This window comes from Symphalangus syndactylus, chromosome 24, assembly GCF_028878055.3.
Source record: "Symphalangus syndactylus isolate Jambi chromosome 24, NHGRI_mSymSyn1-v2.1_pri, whole genome shotgun sequence".
NCBI lineage: Eukaryota > Metazoa > Chordata > Mammalia > Primates > Hylobatidae > Symphalangus > Symphalangus syndactylus.
In genome coordinates, this window is record NC_072446.2 from 53,462,098 (window position 1) to 53,485,311 (window position 23,214).

Genomic DNA, 23,214 nt, shown 5'->3' on the forward strand with positions numbered 1-23,214 from the left:
TCAGGCACAATTAAAACATATATTTGAGTACTTGATGAATGTCAAGAATGATTTGTAATCAAAAAGTCCTTCTACAGAGTCTTCAGGAAAGAACTTATGATTCTCAGGTGATCATCCTCCTGAGTGTGGCCATGCTTGAAGGTTAAAAGAGCCTAGACACTTTTCTTCTACTTTTTGTTCTTTCAAGCTGAAACTCCATCCAGTGAAAATTGCTTAACGGGGTCCCTCCATATAAACCAATAGGTGTTATTTTAAAAAAAAGACTCACAGATTTATATAAAAAAGGAAATGCTTAATTCACACGTATTCAGTTTCTGTTCTGACTGTTTTCAACAGCTTTTGAAGTAGTCTATGAGCTCACAAAGCCCTCAGCTCAGTGCAACACAAACATACAGCGAAAGCAAAGGGGCTACTCAGGTCTCTCCGTCTCGGAGAAAATGTGCCAAAGACTGGATTATTTTTTAAATCTATTTTTGCAGTGAAAGGAAGCCACAGGCATCTGAATACTGGCTCTCTAGCTTGACACCTAATTTCTGCCAGGGTATGAAGAGCTCCCTTCTGAAACTGCACCTCTGGAATTTGGGTTGGTTTAAAACGAGATTGGAGCATTTGGGTGGCTTTTGTTTTTGTTTCCCGGTTCTCCTTCAGGCTGGCATTTCTTTCCTCCAAAGGACACTGTGTACTCACCACAGGGACTCCTGATTATCCCAAAACACAAATCCTGATTCATTTTTAAAGACTCATGATTGAGGGCTCGTCCTGTATTTTTGTTTTCCCCCAGCTATAGTCTACCTGAGCCAACAAAATGAGTGTATTCATTTTATTTTTAAAAGCCTCCTACAAATCTTCAGTGACTCTTTGAGTATAAAATATTCATACCTTGACTCCAAATTACAGTTGGGAGCATAACCACTCAACAAGTACTTTTAGTTCAGATTCATTTTAGATTCATACAAGCAGAAGAAGGAAACTTGGGAAACACAAAGTCTCCTTTGAAGGAAAGAAATCCTGAATGAAGAAACAGGGGGATATACTGCCGTCTTAAACCAACCCAAACGCCTCTGCCACAGTCGCAGTTATTTAGGGTGGAGGAGCGGGCTCTGGCACCTAGAGAAGGTGGCCGCAGCATGGGGACACCCGAATTGAGGAGCTGTTTGGGCAATAAGCTGATTTAGAGAATTAAGGTAAGTCAGTCAAATGTAACTGTGTTCCAGCTACATCAACTTTTATCAAAAGTATTCAGCACTTGTGGAAGCTATTCTGAGAGTTTAGTCACATCTACTGCAGACAGCTAGAAAGGTGATTTTACTATGAATTTGGATGCCAAAAAAACATAATCTCGATATTCAAAACCCATTTTTTGATTTCCGTGAAGTGCTACCTGGCAGGTCTGGTTGCAAATCATTTTGCAAATGCAAATCCCATTCTCAAAAGTTTCAGGAGTTTTTCTTGTTAGCAATCCTCATAATTGTTGCAATCCTGGTATAGATATTTTTAGAATAAAAAAGTAAAGAAGCCTCCTGGACTTTCAGAATGGAGACATTATGCTAATTGGAGATGGGAGGTTTTATTTGACAATGGTTTGAAAGAAATTCACCAGCATTTATGAAGTCTGCTGGGCTATGAGGTCTTTGAAAGATACAAACATAGTAAAAGGCAATTTTTTTTCTGCCAATAAGATTAGACTTTGCTAACATTTTAGCTAACCTAACTAAAGCCTTACTGGGAAAAGGCCATACGTGGATGCCTTTCAGGGATCACATAACTGGAAGTCCAGAGGTAGGGAAGCTTTTGAGTTTGTTTGATACTGTGGCCCAGTAAAAAAGTCAAGGCCTCTGGATTCTGTTTTTCTCGTCTTCATTCTGTGTGGTCAGCATCACGCAGGGTTGCAAATGGATCCCAGCAGCTCTCATGATTACAAGTTTCTTCCACCACCTTCAGAAAGGGAGAGCAGAGATGACTTTTCAGAAGAGTACTGCAGCTGTTTTTCTAATACCTGCAGCCTGCGTGGCTTACATGGCATAAATAGTTCACTCTTGAGTTTATACCTGTGGCCAGGGGATAAAGTTGAACCTATTAGTTCAAGAGTGGGCCCAAGACACTTGCCAGCACCAGAAACTCCAGGCAAAGCCTTCTTCTTTAGCAGAAATCTTCTTCCTCTTTAGGGCTGAGCTAGAAAATCCAAACTAGGACACCCATCCATTCCAGTGCCCAGAGGAAGAGCAGCAATTTGTAGCCACCAAAATCTTCATCAAGAAATTAGAATTTTAGAGTAAATCCAAGACAGCCAAGACAGCATGCTGGAGGCCCTATTTGAACAGGCTAATACAGAATAGATGGCTCCTTCTCAAGGGGCTAGAACCAGATAGGCACCACGTCCAAGGCCTTATCCCAGCCGGTCCTAGAGAGTCGTAGTTCTCGTTCCTCATAAAGGGCATTCACCTCACAAGAGCCACATGACCCAAGGCATAATCTCTGTGCAGTGGAACTTCAGCCAGTGGGAGGACAAAGTATCTGAATGCAAATTCAGTTAGCCCAACACCACACCCCTTTGTGCCAATGCTGAAAGTAACCAGCAAGACAACTGTCACTCACTATTCTAGCTCTTCCACTGGCCCACTGATTTCCCACTAACAATAACACTCTCTTATCTTGATTCTCAAGTGCTGTTGTCTGGAACTGAGTTCTAGTATAAATACGCCAATGATACTCATTCAGCAGAACCAATGAGGTTCGTTCTGGGCAGCCACAGAAAAGGCAGAGACCTCCAGCTTCTTACTCTCTCAAGCCTGGCAGGTAGCAGCACCATGAAGGGCACCAAACTATGAGAAAGTATTTAATTTACCTAGAGATGAAAAGTAAGCTGCCAGGTCCTGAGCATCCTCTCTTCTCCAGCTCCTGGACACCTCCCGTTCCTGCCCTCTTCTCAGTTGCCTTGCATCTGGATTACTGCAAAGTCCATCTATTTTCCTATTTCTAGTGCACCCTCACTCTACATTCTAGGTGTTTCTAGCAGGTTAATCTACCACTTTAATCATGTGACTTCCCAGCTTTGAAAAATTCCGTTACTCCTCATTCCCTGTTAAAAAAGAAACCAGGATTTTGGGCCTGGCTTTCAAGGTCCAGCACAATCTGGCCAGTCCTTGACCTCCCTGACCGTCTCTCACCTTCCCCTTATGATCTGCCCATATTCCCACCCTACTATCCAGTCCCTATTTCCGGAACATGTCTACGTCTCTGCTCCATATTATTTCTCATGCGTTCCTCCCAAATGGGATGTTCTTCTGTCTCTCCCATCCAAACCCAGCTTAAATGCCTCTTCACTGAGCCTCCCCTCTCAAAAGCAATTTGCTTGCCTCTCATCTAGCAACCCAAATCACCATGTGTTGGATGAATTTATAGGTGTACATGTGAAGGAGCAGATCATATGCGCCACAGCTCATCCACAGAAGGTCCCCAATAAATACTCATCATATGAGTGCGCAAGAATTTACAATTCTAAGTCATCTCTTATTAAATTACTGCTGAGTTCATCATTTCCTGTAAAGGGAACATTGACATGTATGTCTAATAGGTATATTACTCTCCGTATTCGATTGCTAGGGCTGCCATAACAAAGTACCATACCCTGGGAGGCTTAAACAACAGAAATGTATTTTCTTACCATTCTGGAGGCCACAAGTCTGTGATCAAGGTGTGAGCAGGGTTGCTTTCTCCTGAAGCCTCTCTCCTTGGCTTGCAGATGGACGTCTTACATGTTCTTCTCTCTGTGTGTCTGCATCCTAATATTAAATAGGCCCCATCCATTAAATGACCTCATTTAAACTTAGTTACCTCTTTGAAGATCCTGTCTATCTCCAAAAATAGTCACCTTCTTGGGTACTGGGGGTTAGGACTTTAACATATAAATTTTAGGTGGGCAAAAGCACATAACAGCGTATATATTACACACACAAAGTGTGTATACACATTCACACATAAACACATATTTGTCATTTTTCACACTAAATGTTAACAAGGTTGAATATAACAAAATAAAGAGTAAGAAATCTAGACAATACATGGAAATATGTGTAACACAATGTTAAATTTTAAAAGACGATAAAATATCTCATTTACTGTCATGGTTATTAGGTAAAATACATAGTATAAAGCATATGAATTTAATAGTTTTATTTCAGTGTGGTAAGATTTAGTTTTGTGTATCGATTAAATGGTACTATAGCAGGACTGACATTCCACACCACTGTTCCCATGTGCCAAGAAAAAATAACTTCTTTATTTCCTATAATTGGACTCAGCTTTGAAGTTCCTCCCACTTTTTTCCCTGTAATGACTGGGGGAAGCTGCGCAAGCTGACTTGTGGAGAGAAACAGCCTCCTCTGTGTAAGCCGCATCAGTCAGCCTCTTAGCCTATCTATTCTAAAGCCACCTTCCACTACAGCTGTTTATCCTTCTTGTGTCTCTTCAAGGTGCCTCCAGGAAATGCTTATGTCCCTTCAGGTGTTAGGGGAGGCCTGGTCCCTATGCGGAGCTCCTGTATTTGTGGCTCCCAGGTAAAGGGCATCTCCCCTCCCCTGGTTGAGACAATATCCTCTGGTGCCACTGCAGAGTGCCGGTTCTGCCTGGTTCTTTGGGGGCAACTTTGTGAGCTCCCTTTGCTAAAGTGTCTGTTGAGCATGGGCCTGGATCAGGACTGTTGGGGGGAGAGTCCACACACATGGCTCCCTTTCACCTTGGGGGGACTGCGGATCCAACCCACAGCAGGCACGATGGTCTCATCCCTCAGGGACTGCACTCACCCCCACAACGCCCATAGCAATGCCCGGCTCTCTTCGTCACCATGGAGGAGGTGAAGAAGACTGAACACACAGTGTCAAAACCCCGCATCCCAAACCCATGCCCGTCCTTGCCATTGTGGAGCTGCCGTGTTGGGGGGTCTTGCTGGGGAGGGAAACAGGAGCATGTGTTCAATTGTCTCTTGAGTCTCACAAAATACCTCCTAGGTGTTTCCCTACCCTCCCTCTTCCTGAGATCGGCCCTAAGGAAGGCTAGACTGGGCCCTAACTACTCCTCTCCTTCTTCCTCTGGCCCTCCTCTCAAAAATCAGGAAGATACTCCTATCTGCTTCTTGTTGCCTGCAGTGCTTTCACATGGCCTCCTGTAACCTCCCCTTGCCATGGCTCATGGAAAACCTCTAGGGTCTGAGTCATTCAGTCCTCATTCTGGATATGTAAGGGAGGATTTGGGAGTTTAAAACTTTTTTTTCTCTTTCCCCAAAACCTGGTTTTAAGATTATTTCTCTGCTGTTGGGCTCAAGAAGGAGAAAACTAAACCTCAAAGTAGGTCAAAGGCATTTTATTCTTAGCCTTAGACTCTCAAAGAGTGGCCCTTGGAATGGGAGATTAGCATTGCCTGGGGGCTTGTAAAAAATACTGACTCGCAGCTCTCCCCTCCTCACTCCAGACCTTCTGATTCAGAATGTGTAATAAGACCTCCAGGTGGCTCCTGGGCACTAATGCACTGATCTAGGAAAAACTCCTCAACCTGTCCCTCACGGATTCCCTTTCACTTTCACAGTGGATGGGTTGAAAGAGAATATGACTGATGAGGCGACAAAGGCACTGGTTCAATATTTTCAATAATAAAAATTTGCTCTCCTATTCATCATCAACAAATGTGTATCTCTGCAAGAACCAAACCCCTGGGAAGAACCAAACCCTTTCCATGCTCAGAAAGGTTTATGGTTTTTGAGATGAGTTCTGAGACCTGTCCAGCATGCACTTCCCTGTGTCCGTGGCCCCCAAGCTGTGGGATAACCAAAGCCTGGCAAAGCTCCTACCCTCCACTGATCTCATGCCACCTTCACAGTCTCTGGACAGCTGGATGTGTTCACTTTATTTTAAAAGGTTAAGCTTCTGAGGCTCAGTAAAATTAACCAATTCACTCAGAGTCACCCAGCTCCCAAGAGACAGAGCTGGGGCAAAGCTGGGTCATTTGAGTCTATGTCCAATGTCTTTCCCAAGCTGTTGAGAAGGAGAATGCCTAGAGTAAGCTTGTTTCTCTTTCTTTAGAAATAACCACTAAAAAAAAAAAAAAAAATGCTTGCCTTGAGTTAGAACAATTTCTGTGTACAAATTCTGTGTAACTCAGGATTTTCTGTGGGAGAATATGATTGCCCTCTAAGATATCAATTTAAAATGTTAGAATTTTCCTTCACATAATGATGATGTTGATGACGTAACAACTAGTTAAGGATCCAGTTTTACTGGAGGAAACATTAACCACCCTCAAAAGAAATACACCCTTGGCACCATTTTCTCCTCCTGGAGTAGGCACCTGGCTGCACAGGTGAGTGCTTGGGAGTTTAAAGGCAAGGCCTGCAGCTGCCATGGATGACATCTGTTTTATGATCCTCCCTAAGGGAGCTTCTCAGGCCCCACACAGCATGTGGTGTAAGTCAGACCACTTCCAAATCAAGTGAAGATCCATCCAGCTACTCTACACCCTGCAATAGCCAACATACACAGAAACCATATAGAGTATTCTGGGTACTGGTTAATATCTACAGCAGGCCCACTCTGGGTCACCACCGTGTGCATTGCAGATCTAATCTCCATGATGCCTGGAGGAAGGAGAAAGCATGATCTTGTTTGAGGAAGATGAGGAAATTGAGGCCTAGGGAGGTTAAGTGCCTGCCCAATGCTACTCAGCTCATAAGTGACAGACTCAAATCGAGGTCTTGAGTCTAAAGGTCATGTTCTTTCCCACTACCATCCATCAATTTCTCTCCTCAACCAGTGAATACCATTGGCTTAGACCACCTGTTAGGCTGTATGAGAAGTCTCAGGGAGAAGCAATTACTAACAGAACCCTGAGGAAAAAGAATGCCTGGCAGGGGGCTGATAAGAGACTCTTGGGGATAGGGAAGCAGAGCTCCCCAGACATCAAAGGTAGTGACTAACAGAGAAGGTTCTGCCCACTGTGTTGACACAGTTGCAAGGAAAAGGTGGTGTTGATGAGTAAGACCAAGCTAAAGAAAAGCTGAGCTTTTTCCCAGCCCAGTCCTAGCTCCTTCTCACACAACCCTTTGAGAAACAGTGCTTTCAACGTGCAGGACTGGTGTGCCTTCACCTTTTCTTGTCAAATTTTAAGTAAACCCAACCATGACCCTTCCAGGTACTTGGGACATGCTGCAGTTTTAATAAAGACACACCTTAGAACATTGTAATGTAGAATTTTCTACCAATCTAGTGGCCAAAAGTTTCCTTCCCAGGCCAGTTGCCTTCACATTTTTTCTCACAAGAAAATGTGGTGATCCATGCAATTGCCAACTTAAAAGCAGGAAATTGGATCCCTCTGGGTTTTGGACTCCTAGGAAAGGGGGTGCTCCATAATAAATTGTTTAAGGGAAGGAACCAACCTCATCACCTATCCCTCAACACCTGCACACACCACCTGTCCACCAGCTGGTGCAGCCTGCAAGCCACTCAACCTACCCTCTCTACCTTCCCAAGTCCAAGCAAGATGGAGGCCTCTGCCCAGATGCCTTATGATTGGCTGCGGCTGAGCACTGGCATCCACTCAACATCCCCAGAGAACTCAGACCCCACCACAGACATCAATGGTGGGAGATGAATAGCAATTCCTCTGCGAAGACCCTTGAGAATTCATTATATGGGTTGTTCTGAACACTCCTTTAAACATGCAAATCCCTTCAGTACCTCTATACTCCTGATGGAATAGAATATGAATCAAAGGCTCAGCTCTTTTTATGCTCAGATCATAAAGTCTGAAACATAACAGGTTTATGTGTGGGGTTTTTTTTTCAACCAGAGGGCATAGTTAAGGCTTTACTTACTCAGTGCTGGCTGAAAGAAGCTTAGGAAAGGGGAAGTAGTATTTCAAATGTTATCTATTTTTAAAATTAAAATGATTAATGACTAGAACATAAAACTCAATTATTGAGTTTTATCACATTGAGACTGTGATTAAAAATACAGAGAGGGTGGAATCTCCAGATAAATTCCAAAGAGTCTTGTGATGGATTTAAGGTCCCATTAGCCTCATGGGGATCAAATCAAAGGCTTTCGGTTAAAAGTAAATCTGAGACTCAGGAGTGAGAGTTCTTACAAGGACAGGAGAAATTCCACCAGTACTTTGTAGCAATGGCCCTGAAAACTGGAGGACTCTTCTGACACATGGTAGGAATTATCACCGTCCTGGTATTTTGCACAAAAGTGCTTCCGGTCAAATTATAAGCGCTTTCCCCTGTAGTCTATTTGAGCCCCCCAGATATAGTCCCTTTTCTTGCCTCTGGTGTTCAGGGAAGAGCTAGATATCTAGGCTTTCCTTGAAGATTTTCCATGATGGTAGTATCTTATCAGGAGTCCCTATTCACTGCAAGTGAATCACCACACCAGGAAACTCAAAGCAGGGAAATCATTTACCTTCTATTTAATAGGGAACACAGTTCACCATTACTCAATACTCTAGCTGACTCTTTCACCACTGAGCATTGGAAATGCATAGTTCTAGGAAGTTTCTGTTCAAACTGGGCATTTCCATATGCCTCCTTCAAGTAATGATAATAATAATAATAAAATTTAATTAAATTTTAAAAAGCCTTGGCCGGGCACGACGGCTCCTGCCTATAATCCCAGCACTTTGGGATGCCAAGGCGGGCAGATCACCTGAGGTCAAAAGTTCGAGACCATCCTGGCCAACCTGGTGAGTGAAACTCCATCTCTACTAAAAATACAAAAATTAAGCGCCAGGTGTGATGGCTCATGCCTGTAATCCCAGCACTTTGGGAGGCCAAGGTGGGCAGATCACCTGAGGTTGGGAGTTCGAGATCAGCCTGACCAACATGGAGAAACCCCGTCTCTACTAAAAATACAGAAAAAAAAAAAATTTGCCTGGCATGGTGGCACATGTCTGTAATCTCAGCTACTCGGGAGGCTGAGGCAGAAGAATCCCTCGAACCCAGGAGGCGGAGGTTGTGGTGAGCCAAGATTGCGCTATTGTACTCCAGCCTGGGCAATAAGAGCAAAACTCTGTCTCAAAAAATAATAATAATAAGTAAATAAATAAATAAATAAATAAATAAATAACCAGGCATTGTGGCACACCTATAATCCCAGCTACTCAAGAGGCGAGAATCAGGAGAATCATTTGAACCTGAGAGGTGGAGGTTGCAGTGAGCCAAGATCCTGCCACTGCACTCCAGCCTAGGCGACAGAGAAAAGCTCCACCTCAAAAAAAAAAAAAAAAAAAAAAAAGAAGCCTTGGGCTCAGTGAGCATCTTGAGGGAAGAAGAAGGGTTCTCTATTCTGCATTCAGCTGCTGACCCTCCAGGTGACACTGACCTCACTGTTCCTAAATGTTATCCCTAAAAAATGGGGCAGTAACATTTCTGAATGCTGAGATATCTTTCCAGTACCTCATTGAATAGGCCCACAGGTCGTTGGCAGAATATCACGTTTGGTGAATGCAGGTGACTCACCACCCATGACTCTGAAGACCCAAGTTTGAAAAGTTGATTCTATCTTTTTTTTTTTTTTTTTTTTAGATGGAGTCTCACTCTGTTGCCCAGGCTAGAGTGCAGTGGTGTGATCTTGGCTCACTGCAAGCTCCGCCTCCCGGGTTCATGCCATTCTCCTGCCTCAGCCTCCCAAGTAGCTGGGACTACAGGTGCCCGCCACCAGAACCAGCTAATTTTTTGTATTTTTAGTAGAGACACGGTTTCACCATGTTAGCCAGGATGGTCTCGATCTCCTGACCTCATGATCTGCCCACATCGGCCTTCCAAAGTGCTGGGATTACAGGTGTGAGCCACCACACCGTGCCAAGTTGATTCTATCTTAAATGAGTTGAAGGGGACTCGTGGCCTCTCCACACTTGAGAATGCAGTTTGGGAGTTCAGGAAATGTGATTAATATTATATGTCTACTGGTCTCTCCCTTCAGCCATTCTTAAAGATATTATTCACATTTGAACCTCACAACAATTACAACACATGTATCATTATCCTTGTTTGATGACTAAAGAGCTGAAGCTCTGCATGGATGAGGCCTCTAAGCTCTTGCCATTAGGAAATGGAGACACTAAAACTTAGATAATATCTGAGCCCTGAGTATATCCCACATGCCTACCTCCCACCTGCCACTATGTGCACCTTTGTGCTTCGGGGTAATTTCTAGCAGCAGAACTCTATCCTACCCACAAAGGACTGGAAGTACCTGGAGAATTAAGACACCTGAGCAGCCATTGTCAGTCAGTGACTGACAGGAGTTGGTGCATTAATACCTCAGCTCCCCTACCTCTGCGAGAGACAACTCTGAGGCACATGTTCTACTCTGGCTCCCAGAGGTCCCAGCAGAGTTAAGCATCAGTGCCCCACAGTAGTAACCTGCCTGATGGCAGGCCCCTGCCTGGCTGCCTTCCCTTTCCTCTCTCACCTCATCACTCCCCTACCAGCATTTCCTGGCCAATTATCCTGCTTGCACTCAAATCTTTGCATCAGAGTGGATTTCTGGGAGAGCCAAAACTAAGACACAGAACTTTTGAGCCCAGGTTTTATGTTTTCATTTTACCTGACACTTTCCTGTCTGTGTGGGTTTGGAGTTTTCTGGAGAAACCATCAGAGGCCTGATCTACCAGAGAGGTAGATCTCTCCTTCCAAAACTGAGCTGTCTCCACTGTGTGTGGAAACTGGAGGGGATTTTCCCACACCCATCCTCTCTATCGGGGTTGGAGCTACAGCCTCCCGAGTGGTTGTCTCAGCTGGACTCCAAAAAGGCAGCCTTTCAATTGGAGTTTAGCATGTGGTGTGTTTATAGTCAGTGGGGCCAATTGGCAGGGATTGGGGAGATGGAAAGAAGGCAGGAGTGAGCAGAGGGAGAATCTGGTCCCCAAAGCAGCCTTGGCCAACTGTATGGTGAGCCCCAGAGCTGGTATAGTTCTCAGAGTTATCTGAGTTTGGCTGAGATGGCCAGGCCCTTGTAGACTGTCATCCAAGAAGACTGGATTTGGGCCACCCTAGAAAAGACCACGACCTCAAGGGAAGTGCTCTCTGCAGTTGAGTTGACCCCTGAAAGGGCTGACAGCTGAAGGCAGCTTGTGGTCTGTACTCCCAGCAGCAGACCAACAAGCCCAGTGACACCTCAGTGTCCACTGAGTAGTGATCCTGGTTTCAATCTCTACTTCTCTCCACCTTACTGAGAGAGGAGCTGTTGCAAACCCATCCTGGGCTTTTCTCTCCTGCTCAGAACACTGTGACTCTCCATTCCCAAGGGAAGAGGCCAAACTCCCTAGCCTCAAAGCTCCTCAGACCAATTCTCTCTTGTCTCCGAGCTGTTCTTGCTGCCCTTCCCAGGAAGCTCCTGCCGTAACACCCGCTGCCCAGTTGCTCCCCTGTCTTTGTGCTGGCATTGCCTCCCCACCCCAACTCCAGGAGCCCTGTGTCACTTTCTGCCTGGCAAACTTTCTTTTCCTCCAGTGTTTGGCTTAAATATCAGCCCCTCAAGCAAGAAGCACCCCTCCCTTCCAGCCAAGGAAGAGTGAATTGCTATTATCTCAGGGGTGCACAGTCCTGCTGCTGCAATGATGAATTTTGTTGTGTTCATACCTATTTCTGGTTTACTCCCAGCTGTGTGAACTCCTGGAGGACATTCATGCCGCCCCATGAGCTGTAATGTGAGCTTACGGGACATACTAGGGATTTGGTGTTTGTCAAATGAATATTGGCTGAGCTTCTCTGGGAAACAAACAAACGTGCCTTTAAATAAGAGCTAAGGCCAACATTAGGTCACACCCGTGTCACAACTGTGGCTGCAAATAAAAAGGAGAGGGCCATCTGCTGTGGAGCTTTCAGCAAGCTTCTGCACCTGCAAGCTCTTCATCATAGACTGCTCTTGGGTGCCCAGAGCCACCTGGTATATTCTCATAGACAGCTTCACGTGTCTGGAATGTGTGAGACCCCTGCCCCCAGGAGGGCCCTTAAACCAATGATGGGTGCAGCGCTGACCTTCGTTCACACACCTGAGTCCCCTTCAGGACCAGTCTGAAGCTCCTCTCTGCTGGGCATAGCCTGAAATGGCCCACACTGGGCTTCCCTGCCTTCCGCACTCCCTTATAGACCTCTCTGGGAAGCACACTGACTTGGTAATTCTCATGCACAGGAGTCCTCTCCTCAGGCTCTGCTTCTGGGGAACTCACCTGAGACACCGATAGTAATAGACTGACTAATGAACTATGGAATATACACACTGCACTGCAGTTAAAAGGAAGAGGTCATTCTATACGTGTGAACCTGGGAAGACCTCAAGTCATACTTTTGTGTGTAAAAGTAAGTTGAAATCTGATAAGTGAGCTAAAGTACTATTTAAGGAAAAGAAAATACTGAGTAACGCTATTGGAAAGTTAAGAAGTGCATTCTCCTTCTCAACACCCACCCCTGTGCACTCCATCGCTGGGCTCTGCACCCCCTGTCCAGTGACCAACCTGTCTTCTGTGTTTCCCAGCAATGTGCAAACCAGCTGCTGATCATGGGGACCTCTGCTCCCACTCATCAACTAAGAAAGTCCCTTGGAAAAGGGAGCAATATTTTTTATGAACTATGTAACTATGTTGGTGAGCTTAAAGAGTATGACTTTCTCAGTTACCTGCAAATGAATCCAAGTGGCATTTTTTTAGCTAATGGGTGAAACTTGACAATGGTTCCACCCCCAGAGCAGGCCTCCTGGGCTGGTCTGAAGCAGCTGGTATGGAAGAGGGTGTCAGACTGGCTCTGGCAACTGAGGGTCCTTCTAGAAAGATGGATGGAGGAGGCTTCTGCCAGATTCAGGTCACCCGGAGAACATCACTTGGAAGAAAGATGGCTTTACAGATCAAGAGGAGGGGAAGTGCAGAGACTACTAAAGGAATAGAAAAGGAAATCAGAAAGTGGAATGGTGAACAGCATGTTACCAGGGAGGGTAACAGGGAGGTTGCAAAAACATTTGGAAGCTGAGGCTTCTAGGACCAAGCGACCTCAGGAAGAGGGCAGAGAAAAAATGGAGGCAGTGTTAGCATGTAGTAAAGACTTTAGAAAAAATTGGAAATATGGAAAAGTTGGGAGTTATTAACAGCAGTAAAAATGAAATGCTGACTTTAGCCTTCAAACGAAGGGAAAGCCATGGAATTGAAGACAAGGTCTGGCGCTTGGCTAGGGACAGTCACAAGTGGGTAGAACATGTTTTCTAATTCTGGAGCAGTCTTTGGCCCAGAGCTCAGCACAGCTACTATATCATGTATAGAGATGAGAAATAATCTTTTCAAATGTGTGGAGTCATTTTGAGCAAATGTGTTTATTTTTTTAAAAGGGTTGTTTTAAGTAAGAGTTGAGAGGACAGATTATAAAACATAGTATAATGCATCTCTGTGTAAAATGTTGAGAACTTTCTCAGCTGTCATGCTGAGAAGCTGCAGAGGATACAGGAGAGAAAAAAAATTGATTAAATGTTCTCACTATGCCAGACTCTGGGCTAAGCCATCACCATGAGTCTCACTCATGTCATCCTTACCTAGTATGAAGAGGTGGCTTCTGCTATTATCCCCCTTTTGCAGATGAGAAAACTGAAGCTTCCTTGCAAGGAGAGCTAATGGGCCCTCAGCTCCCAGTGTATACGGTCGCTTAGGCTTTCTAGATGAGAACCCACAGTAAGGAATGCATTTTCCATCCAAATGCAGTTACACACACATTTATAACAGAAACAGAGGTTTTCCAAGACTCTGTTTACTGTGTGAGATGAGTTGAGAACTTCTATTCCGTTATTTTCTTTTCCAGTACTTGTAATGAAGTAAATTGCTGTCACACACATTAATGGGTCACGAACGGAAGTTTGAAAAGCTTCCGTCTAGGATTTGTTATTATCTAATTCTATCTCTTCAAAACCAGTGCTCACAGGTAAACTGGGTTTTTAAATACAAGTAACATAGAATCTGTGCTCTATTCTCCCATCCACCCATCCATCCACTCACACATCTACCCATCCATCCATTCAATAAACATTGATTATCACACAGACTTATAGTCCAGATTCCTCATTACAGGAACTGATGCTATCTCATCAACTCTCTGCTCTCAAAATGGAAAAACTCAAATCATCAAACCAGGCAAAAAAGTCAGTAAATAGCAAATATACGTCCTAAAAACATCCACTGAGAAATTATAGATGATTCCAAAGCTAACATCTTTGTGCATCCCCCAATCTCTCCACCCCCAGAAAAAATAAACTCTTCTTTCAGACAACCAATCACAAAAACAAAGAAACATGCAAAGCATGATAAGTGAAAACAATCACCATAATGTTCCAAGATATTGGTATTGGAGGCATCACCAGGCATAAAAAATGAAAACTGAAACCACGCATGCCCAAAGTATGCTTGCATTTCTTGCTTCTGAATTTGTTGTGAGTCCTGCTAACCATGACCACAGGCTGTTTAAAATTACACCATTTGCCTTATTTAATTTTCTTCTGCAGTCATAAATATTAATTAAGTGAAGCCACATAGAGCCTGCATTTCAATCCTTTCACTTCCTGAGGACCATAAGCAATTAAGAGCCACAGCAATTTAAGTACTAGCTGGTTCTTTAGGTCTGCCCCGTGACAACCACTTTTTTTTTAAAAATTAAGTCAGATTTATTAAGTCTTGGTGGTTTCTTTTTCCTACCTGACTTCTCCTGGCCTGTGGGTGTTCCGAATTTAATTTCTCCTTTTATAAATAGGAACTGTTTTCCTGCAGGGGAGGGGGCCTGGTCATTTTCTCTAAAAGACGATGCAGAAAAGCATATGTTTTGATTAATAAGAACCAGAAATATTTATGTGCAGCATGTCAGCTAGCTGGTGGCCAAGACCGCACTTATCAGTGTTTGTTTAGAATTATTTTATGACAAAATCAAAAGAGATTATTGTACAATGTAAGAAAGATATAAGGTAAAATGTGGAAGTCCTGTCACAATCCTCCTAAGTCCCACGCTCTAGGTGTATCATTATTAATAGTTTGATGTGTAAACTTCAACCCTTTTCCATGCAGTGAGAGAATCAGGGTTTATTTTTATAAAACTTAAATCAAGTTACTCATATCCTGCAACCATTTAGGTCTTCATTATAAAATGATCATACTTTTTATATTATTTCATAGAGATATCACTGCTTATAATAGCTAGAAGATACTATGTAATAAAGTTGAGTTATTGTTTATTTAACTATATTTCACTAGCAATAAGATCTTGGGTATATTGTAGATAAACTGCACACACACACATACGTTAAATACATACACACATAGGCATACACACATGTACAAAGAAACACTATTCCAATAACCTGGAAACTTTACCTCTGAGTATTTTGTTTTCTCCCAGGTTTCTGATAACTTCTCCATCTCACTAAAGGAATGCCTTTTGGGAAAAAAAGAAAATTATAAAATGAAAACAGGTCAAGATTTGGGTCAGAGGGCCTAGGCTGTGATCAGAAGGGTTGGGTGAGCCATCAGTGTCTCTCACCCCAGTTTTCCCAAAACCAAAGTGAACTCCCTTATGTAAAAGGCTTGCATGAATCATCAAGTCTGAAGAAAATATTAGCCTCTACCATGACTTCTCTCTGGTCTTTGAGAGCTCAGTCATTTGGAGAAGGGTAGGTAGAGGAAACTCTTGGGTAATGTACATGAAGAAAGAATGCTGTATTTCTAAATGTAATATGTTAAGAGGGAGAAAAGGATGAAAGAAAACAGGTGAGTAGAGATAAAAGTCTCTTTTCACTTTCTACTTAACTATGAGAATGGGGGTAGTGAGGGTCAGATCAGAGCTCCCACCCTAAGGGACTCTGACCCATGTTTCTCAACATTAGCATCTACTTAGCAGTTTATTTTGAAGAATTAGAAGAATGAATTTGCCAGATTTCACACTTAAAGGGCACATCTAAACTCCTAAACTTTTGAAAGGTATAGACTTATTCATGTAGACTCCTCCGGAGAATATTATGTGTCACTTACATCATAATTTTTCATATAACATAGTATAATTCATTCTCAGGCAGCATCACATATTCCAACCTTCTAGACTAACAGAGACAACCTATGGGGTGATTTAGTAGCCAGGTGTGAAAGGGACAACTGAAAAATAAGTTTGTGTGTTATATCCGGTTCCATCCAGGAATCTCAAAGCAGCTTAGTATAATTTTTCACCAGTTTTATTATCCCCAATCCACACTGCCTTAAAAGCACACATTGATTAATTATTGGTCTAAATTTTTTAGTGTTTCTACATTAATTATTTATGTGCCTTTATAAATATGGTAGGAATTTTTTTAATTTGCCTGCAGAAAGAAATACTTTCCCTCCCTTTTAGCAGTTCATATGTGAAAGAAACGAGCCTTTCCAGAATGAATGCTTCATTTCAATTCCCCCAAAGGGACAAATTATCTTATCACTAATTAGGAATGTATACTGCAAATTAAATAAGCCCAATTTGAAAAATTATTCTCATCTTTGAGACACAAATTTTAATTTCTGAGCATTTTCCGTTATATATGTTGGGAAAAAATTGAGTGGTACACTAAGAACAGTTGTATTTCTTAACAAAGGGGTTAATTGTGAAGTCTATGGGTTCAGTTTTAATTTTTCCTAATAATGTTATTTTCTTATGCATGGGTAGGCAATGCCAACTCAATGTCAGTCCAAATTTTGTGGAGGAAAATTCCCATTTCCAGTTGCCATCACAAGAGACTCAGGTCTTTTCCAGGAGGACCATGAAAATCTCATTTGAAACTCAATAAGCAGGAATTTCTTCCTCACTTTCCCTTCTTTTTGATCTTTCTATTTTGTTTCTTAAATGCATATTGGGATCAAGGAAGAGGTTCAGGGGATGTTTGGGAGAGGTCAGTCCTATCCCTTTTTTCTTTTGAGTGGGAAGCCCTGCATAACCTTCAGGGCCAGCCCAGCCCCAGAGGTGGGCAACTGGGCACAATCAGTCTGAGTTCTCTGGGGCCTCTTCCTTAAGGAGAAAATTTATAAAAGTCTTGGTGAGCGTTTGCTGATGCAGTGAGGTTGCAGCTGACACTACTCAGTCTGGCTTTTATATATATATATACTTTTAAAATGAAGTTTCCACATTGAGAACTGATAATTGCCACAGGTCCCCTTTCCTACCCAGTCAACCAGGGAGGTCCCTGTCTCCGGAAAACACAGCATAGGAGGGGGAGTGTGGGGTGAGCTAACAATGCACCATAGGGGGCATAGGGGGTGGGCAGCTGTGCTTTGTGGGAGGACCACTACATCGCTTGGGCTGCACAGAGAAGTTCTGACTTCTGTGGGCTGGGGACCATGAACTGTGGCTGCGAGAAGAGTCCGTGTGGCTCAGAGCAGCTGAGAGGCGAAGGACATAGATGCACTAGGGAACCTGCAGGAGCTGAAATGGAATGTGTACTTCTCATTTTATCAAGTCATATATCACCACCTAGCTAGGGATAGACTACAGGATCCATGAGAGAAACAGGTCTTTAAAGCTGTGCTATTCCACCTGTGGTCAGTGGACAAGACTGACAGCATCAGCATCCCTTGGAAGCTTGTTAGGAATGCAAAACTCAAGCCCCTCCCTGCGGAATCAGAATCTGCATTTTAACAAGATCACCAAGGGATTCCTATGCACATAAGGGTGTGAGGGGCCGTCCCAGTCCTAGTTCATTCGCCCAGTCCCAGTGGGTCACTGTTGCAGTCATATGGTACCCCTACCTGAAGCTCTCCTTTTTGCAGAGAACTCCACAATCCTTCCTCTGCAGTTACTCTTGGGAGTAAAATTAACAAAGAGCTAAATAATGCAGACACATGTATTGCAAAGCATTAGGAGCTATGCTTGACACAGGATGAAGCTCCCAAGCAGCACCCATCACGTGCAGCAGCACCTCTGGCCGCCTTCATCCTTCTTCCTCCTGGAAGCCAGAAACCCCTAGTTATCCCTTTGATAGGAAACTGATATTGTAGAGGAATTGCCAATGGCAACAGGACAGAATTGGGCTACCACAGGGCTGCTTGTCTACCTGACAACTGAGCCCTTGGTTTTTCTATTGATTCTGGGTCAAAACAGGCTCTTCGCCTTGGGTTTTAGTCCATCTCTGCCAGCAGCTAGACTATTTTAGGATGGTGAAATGTATAATCTTCCCTTTGGAATAGGATTTTAGCACTTGGAAATTCCAGGGTCATGATTGGAAGAAGCCTCAAAAGTAAAGAGGCTGGGACCTGTGGCAGAAAAAGGGAGAAAGGAGGAAGTAAAAGAGGAAAACAGACTTAGTTTCTAGAAGCCCATGGCTTTGCCTATTTGTCCACCATCTGGAATATAGTAAGTGCTCATTAAATATTGGCTGAATGAATCCAAAACATATAAACTCCCCATCCTTGTCATTGCTTAATATTAGAGCAAGTTATATATAGCTCTTTTTGTTGATTCAGAGCATGTGTACCATTTGAGATGGAAACGAGAAGCAAACAACTGCTTCCTAAGCATCAGCCAGGAAACCCAGGACTTAGTAGCTTCTTTCTGATCTCCATGTCTCTCATATGCTTCATTGTTTCATGCTTGTTGAAAGTGCATTTGTTTATCCAACTAAGTAATCAGCAACTCATAGGCCTAATGGTATCACTTCTAAATTACCTCCCTGTATAACACAGAGGGTTCCTAAGAAAGAATGCCTGGGGTTGGATTCTCCAGGTAGGCTGTGACTGATGCCCCATGACTCTTGTCCTTCATAAAGCTTACTGCTTGCCTGTTTGGCAGGAATAACTGAGATTTCTCCCAAGAATAACATCCAAATGTATGAAATAGCTCCCAGGGCCACAAATGCAGATGCATCTAATTTAAGCATCCCTCAAAGAAAAGTTTATTCTCACTCACCATGGTATGTTGTTGTTGCTACTAAAAGTTGTCATTTTTTATTTTTATCTCTTCCAATGATTTTAATTACCTGCTATAATAGTCCCACATACCAGAAATGTGCTAAAAACACAAGAATGGTGAACAGGATGTCAAGTATATACCAGAAATATTTGTCAAACCCTGGCCCAGAATGGGCAGAGCACTGACTTTCTTCACAGACCTACACAGATGGGAGTGGAATCCGCAACTGCTCAATCCATCCACTGAGAAATCCCGTAAAAGATGGACAGTCCACAACTGAAACCCAACCTTCGGCACAACGATCAAATTCTACATGCATAAAGCAAGAGATCTGTGTGCCAGATCCATCTTAAAGGCACCCCACCCAGAGGACAGAGTCTGTCTCCTTCCCCTAAACAATATGCAGAAACCACCCTGGTAAGTCAATACCTGTAGTTGACATGAATATTTCTTCTCTTCGTCTCTCAACTCAGGGAAGATCGCAGTTCATCCCCTGACACCGGTAAGACAAAATAATAATGACTTGTTTTTCAGAACTCAAACCTGTCGTCAGTTTGTATGGTGGCTTCTCTGATCTCCTTTCAAGGATGAGAACTGAATGAATATTTGCACAAGTTATTTTGCCAAAGTTTCCTTAACATCAGATCCAATATCCTTATTACATATTGCTCCATAAAATAGTAAAAGAGAATGTAATAATAAAGCAATGATATTAAATGATACAACCCATACTGCAAAAAATATAGATTGAAGATATAATTCTACAACCAAACATAATCAATGTTACTAACATCGTATTTATTTAATTCACTTTATTTTCTCATTTTAAAAATGTATGTTCCATCTTTTCTTGTGGATCTTGCAGTGGAGAGATAGATTGCATGCAGGTGCAGAGTATTACACTTAAAATGTTGCACCTTGCCTCCCTTTTTATCAGCATTTTCCTGAGCTTTTGCTGAAGGCTGCAACATGCTGATATTTTTTTCTTTTACATAAATACCCTCTGATCAGGTGTTCTTAGCTAATGACCTTTCCAATTGCCCCCTCCATAAACAACTGGTCTTTTGACCATCCAAGAACTATGAAAGCCAACATAAGTGTTTGAAGGTATTCTCAGTGCTAAGCAGACAAATTTTGATGGTCTGATTTTTTTTTTTTTTTTTTTTTTTTTCTTTTTTTTTTTTTTTTTTTTTTTGAGATGGAGTTTTGCTCTTGTTGCCCAGGCTGGAGTGCAATGGCGTGATCTCAGCTTACTGCAACCTCTGCCTCCCGGGTTCCAGCGATTCTCTTGCCTTAACCCCCGAAGTAGCTGGGATTACAGGCATGGGCCACCACTTCCTGTTAATTTTGTATTTTTAATAAAGACAGGTTTCCACCATGTTGGTCAGGCTGGTCTGGAACTCCTGACCTAAGGAGATCCGCCCGCCCCAGCCTCCGGAAGTGCTGGGATTACAGGCGTGAGCCACCGTGCCAGGCTGATTTTTTAGTACATTTCAGAAATAACAACCCATCCAAAGAAAGTGAAATGTTGATTATAATCTTTGACACATGATATGCCTTTTCTTCATTGAGACTTGAGATTCATCCAGAGAATGAATAAGGGGTGTTTGGACATCTGCTTTTTTACCAATTAAAAAGCTTATAAGAAAGTAAAAATGCATATTTTCCCAAGATTGTGTTGTCACTTTTCCATCCCCTCTGCCTTCATCTTGCCTACGTATCTGCCTTATGTTGCCCTAAACACGTTGGGGAATTTTGAGCAAGGCCTTGCCTGGGTGTTTACTATCTGAAAGGTTTTAAGAATTGGAGTATTAATGGGACTTTTATTGTTTTTCTCCTTAGGTATTTCATGGGTTCTCACTTAGGAAAATTGAGTTCTGTTCAGTGATGCCCCTTCTGCACTGGTTAGTTTCATGTGACAAAGAGAGCTCTAGGGAGGACTTTTGCTAGGGGAACGCAGGATTGTTCCAGCAAGATGAAGGCCTAAAAGACCTGGATGGCCTGGGTGTTTTCTTCCCAGGGAGAGCAAGGAGGCCTGGATTTGAACTCGAGTCTTATGACTTTGCCATTGAGGCAACATCCAAAATAAAAATAGCGTGCTAACCCCAAGCACAGTCCTCAGTTATAAAGCAGCTTTATTATAGAAGCCGGCGGTGACCTAGCAAAATGGAAAGGGAAGGGCTTTGTAGGTCTCGGCCCTACATGAGCGTAGACTAAAGAGGGATCGGGAGAAACATCTGCAGCCCAAGTTCCCCGCGAACTTTTTCCTGGAGAGAAACTCCGGGAGCAATCTTCAGCATTCAAGCCTGAGCCAGAACTCTGGATAACCCTTTAGAAATCGGAGCTCCGGGAAGGAGGAGCTCCAAAGACGGCTGAGCTGGAAGGGAAGCGAACCCCAGGCTGTCTGAACGTCCCTGCTTCCTTCGCAGCCCGTTGGTGTCCCGCTCCCCGCTACCTAAAGCTAACCGTAGACCCCACTCGCATTCCCATGGGGCGGGCGTGCCAGGAGGGCGCGGGAGCGGCTGCTCGAGACTCTAGACTCCAGCCCTACCCTACTGGAGCTCCCAGAACCTCGTCAGGGTACAGGAGGGCGGTTTGGGTTCGCGCAGAACTTAGGGGTTGGGGCTCCAAAAAGGCCGAGTTCCCCCGAAGGCGTTTTCGGAGCGACTGGGAGAGAGGGGGAGAAGGTGCTCGGGTGCCAGAGCTGCGGGGTTGGGAACGCGGGGGTAAATGAGGACTCGGGTCGGTCCCGCGGGCCTGGCGGCCGACAGGGGTCGCCCTGTTACTGTGGAAGCCCCCGCCGAGCGCTCTCTGGTGTCCCTGACCCCATCCACCAATAGTGCCGGGGTGGAGGTGGGGGCTTGCAAAGTCAGCTCCTTGGAAGGGTAGCGCACCCTACTGCGGCCCTCCAGCTCGCTCCTTCTTTTCCTGGAATAATTTCTGGGACCAAATTTTCAACCAGGAGCAAAATAGAAAGGGGAGTGGGCACCCACATAAGCTCACAAACACTCTCATACAGCACACGCACAGACTAGGTCAACCATAAAATTCTTTTGAGTTTTGGGGGTGGGGTGGGTGTGTGCGTGCGTGTGTGTCTGCCCTGGCCTGCGGAGAAAGATTTGAAAAATTGCTCATTCTTTGAGCTCCAATGAGTACTCCTCTTTCCCTGCCCTCGGTGGAGTGATGAAGTTGCTCCCATCCACGCGCTAGGTGGGACCCCGTGGGAAATGCTGGGGATCTATCCCCTCTGACTCCTCTGCGCACACCTCCACGTTCACTACGTAGCCGTACACACCATCAAGCCCCTTCCCTGGCGCACCGAGCTGGCCTGCCCCTCGTGGGAGCCTTCAGCACTCTGGGGACCGATGGCCATGGCTTCCGCGGAGATGCAGACCTTGAATTTGTGGGAGAATCCCGCCCTGGCGCTCACTCAGCGGGCTTATTAATGCCCTCTTTATGAATAGTCCAAACCATCTGCATTTCAGCAGCAAAAGGTGCTGCCGGCAGCTTCCTCCTGTGTCCCAAACCGTGCGGACCTGAGTCCTGGGGTTGGGGAGGTGGTTCCCCTGTGCCTACTGCTCCCTCCTCGCTTGCCTTCCAGCCTTACTCTTACTCAAGCTTCAATGCGAAGCTCCGTGTCTGCCATCTCGCCTGTCTTCTGCCACCATCCCCCCCAATTTTGGACAGGTGGGCTGGATGCTTTCTCTGTGTCTGAGGGGGTGGGTACAGGGCTGGATCCCGAAGGCCCAGCCATGTTTTCAGAACCAAGAAAGAGCCTACACATCCAAACACCTGCAATATCCATCCCCCCACTCCAAATCTGGGCTCACAGGCTAACCCAGAACAGAAGACAATTTTTGAACCCAAGAGCTGCAGGGGAAATAAAAGTATACGATTGCTGGAGTTTCTAATTTCTATAAAGCAGTCCCTCTGGAAGACAGAGAGCACAGCGACGCTCTTGAAGTCAACTCCATATGCCCCATCATTGATTCCTGGATTCTTCTCTCCTCACCCCTCCCTCCCCACCTCCTGCCCTGTTTGTTTTAGTTACGAAATGCTGTGGGCACCTCGGTTGTGACTGAAAAGTAACCTTGAAACACGCCGGCCTGAATATCAGAGACAAATCTCAGACTCCCAACCGTCGGCCGCTGCTAGAGGGGCTGCTTGCGCCAAGCGCCTGCCGCCCCACTGCGGGTCGCTGGCGGCAGGGCTCTGAGGAGGCGAAGAGCCGAGGCGGCCAGACCGTGCGCCCCGCGAGTCTCCCGAGGCCGTTCCGGGTC

At 44.4% G+C, this 23,214-nt stretch overlaps 1 long non-coding RNA gene across 1 annotated transcript; it reads left to right on the plus strand.

The window, feature by feature from the left end:
- Positions 1–1,012: 1,012 nt before the first annotated feature.
- LOC129474633 (uncharacterized) lies at positions 1,013–21,043 on the plus strand. The gene is made up of 3 exons (XR_008654594.2): positions 1,013–1,184; positions 19,132–19,351; positions 20,777–21,043. It is a non-coding gene; the product is annotated as an uncharacterized lncRNA (long non-coding RNA).
- Positions 21,044–23,214: the final 2,171 nt, after the last annotated feature.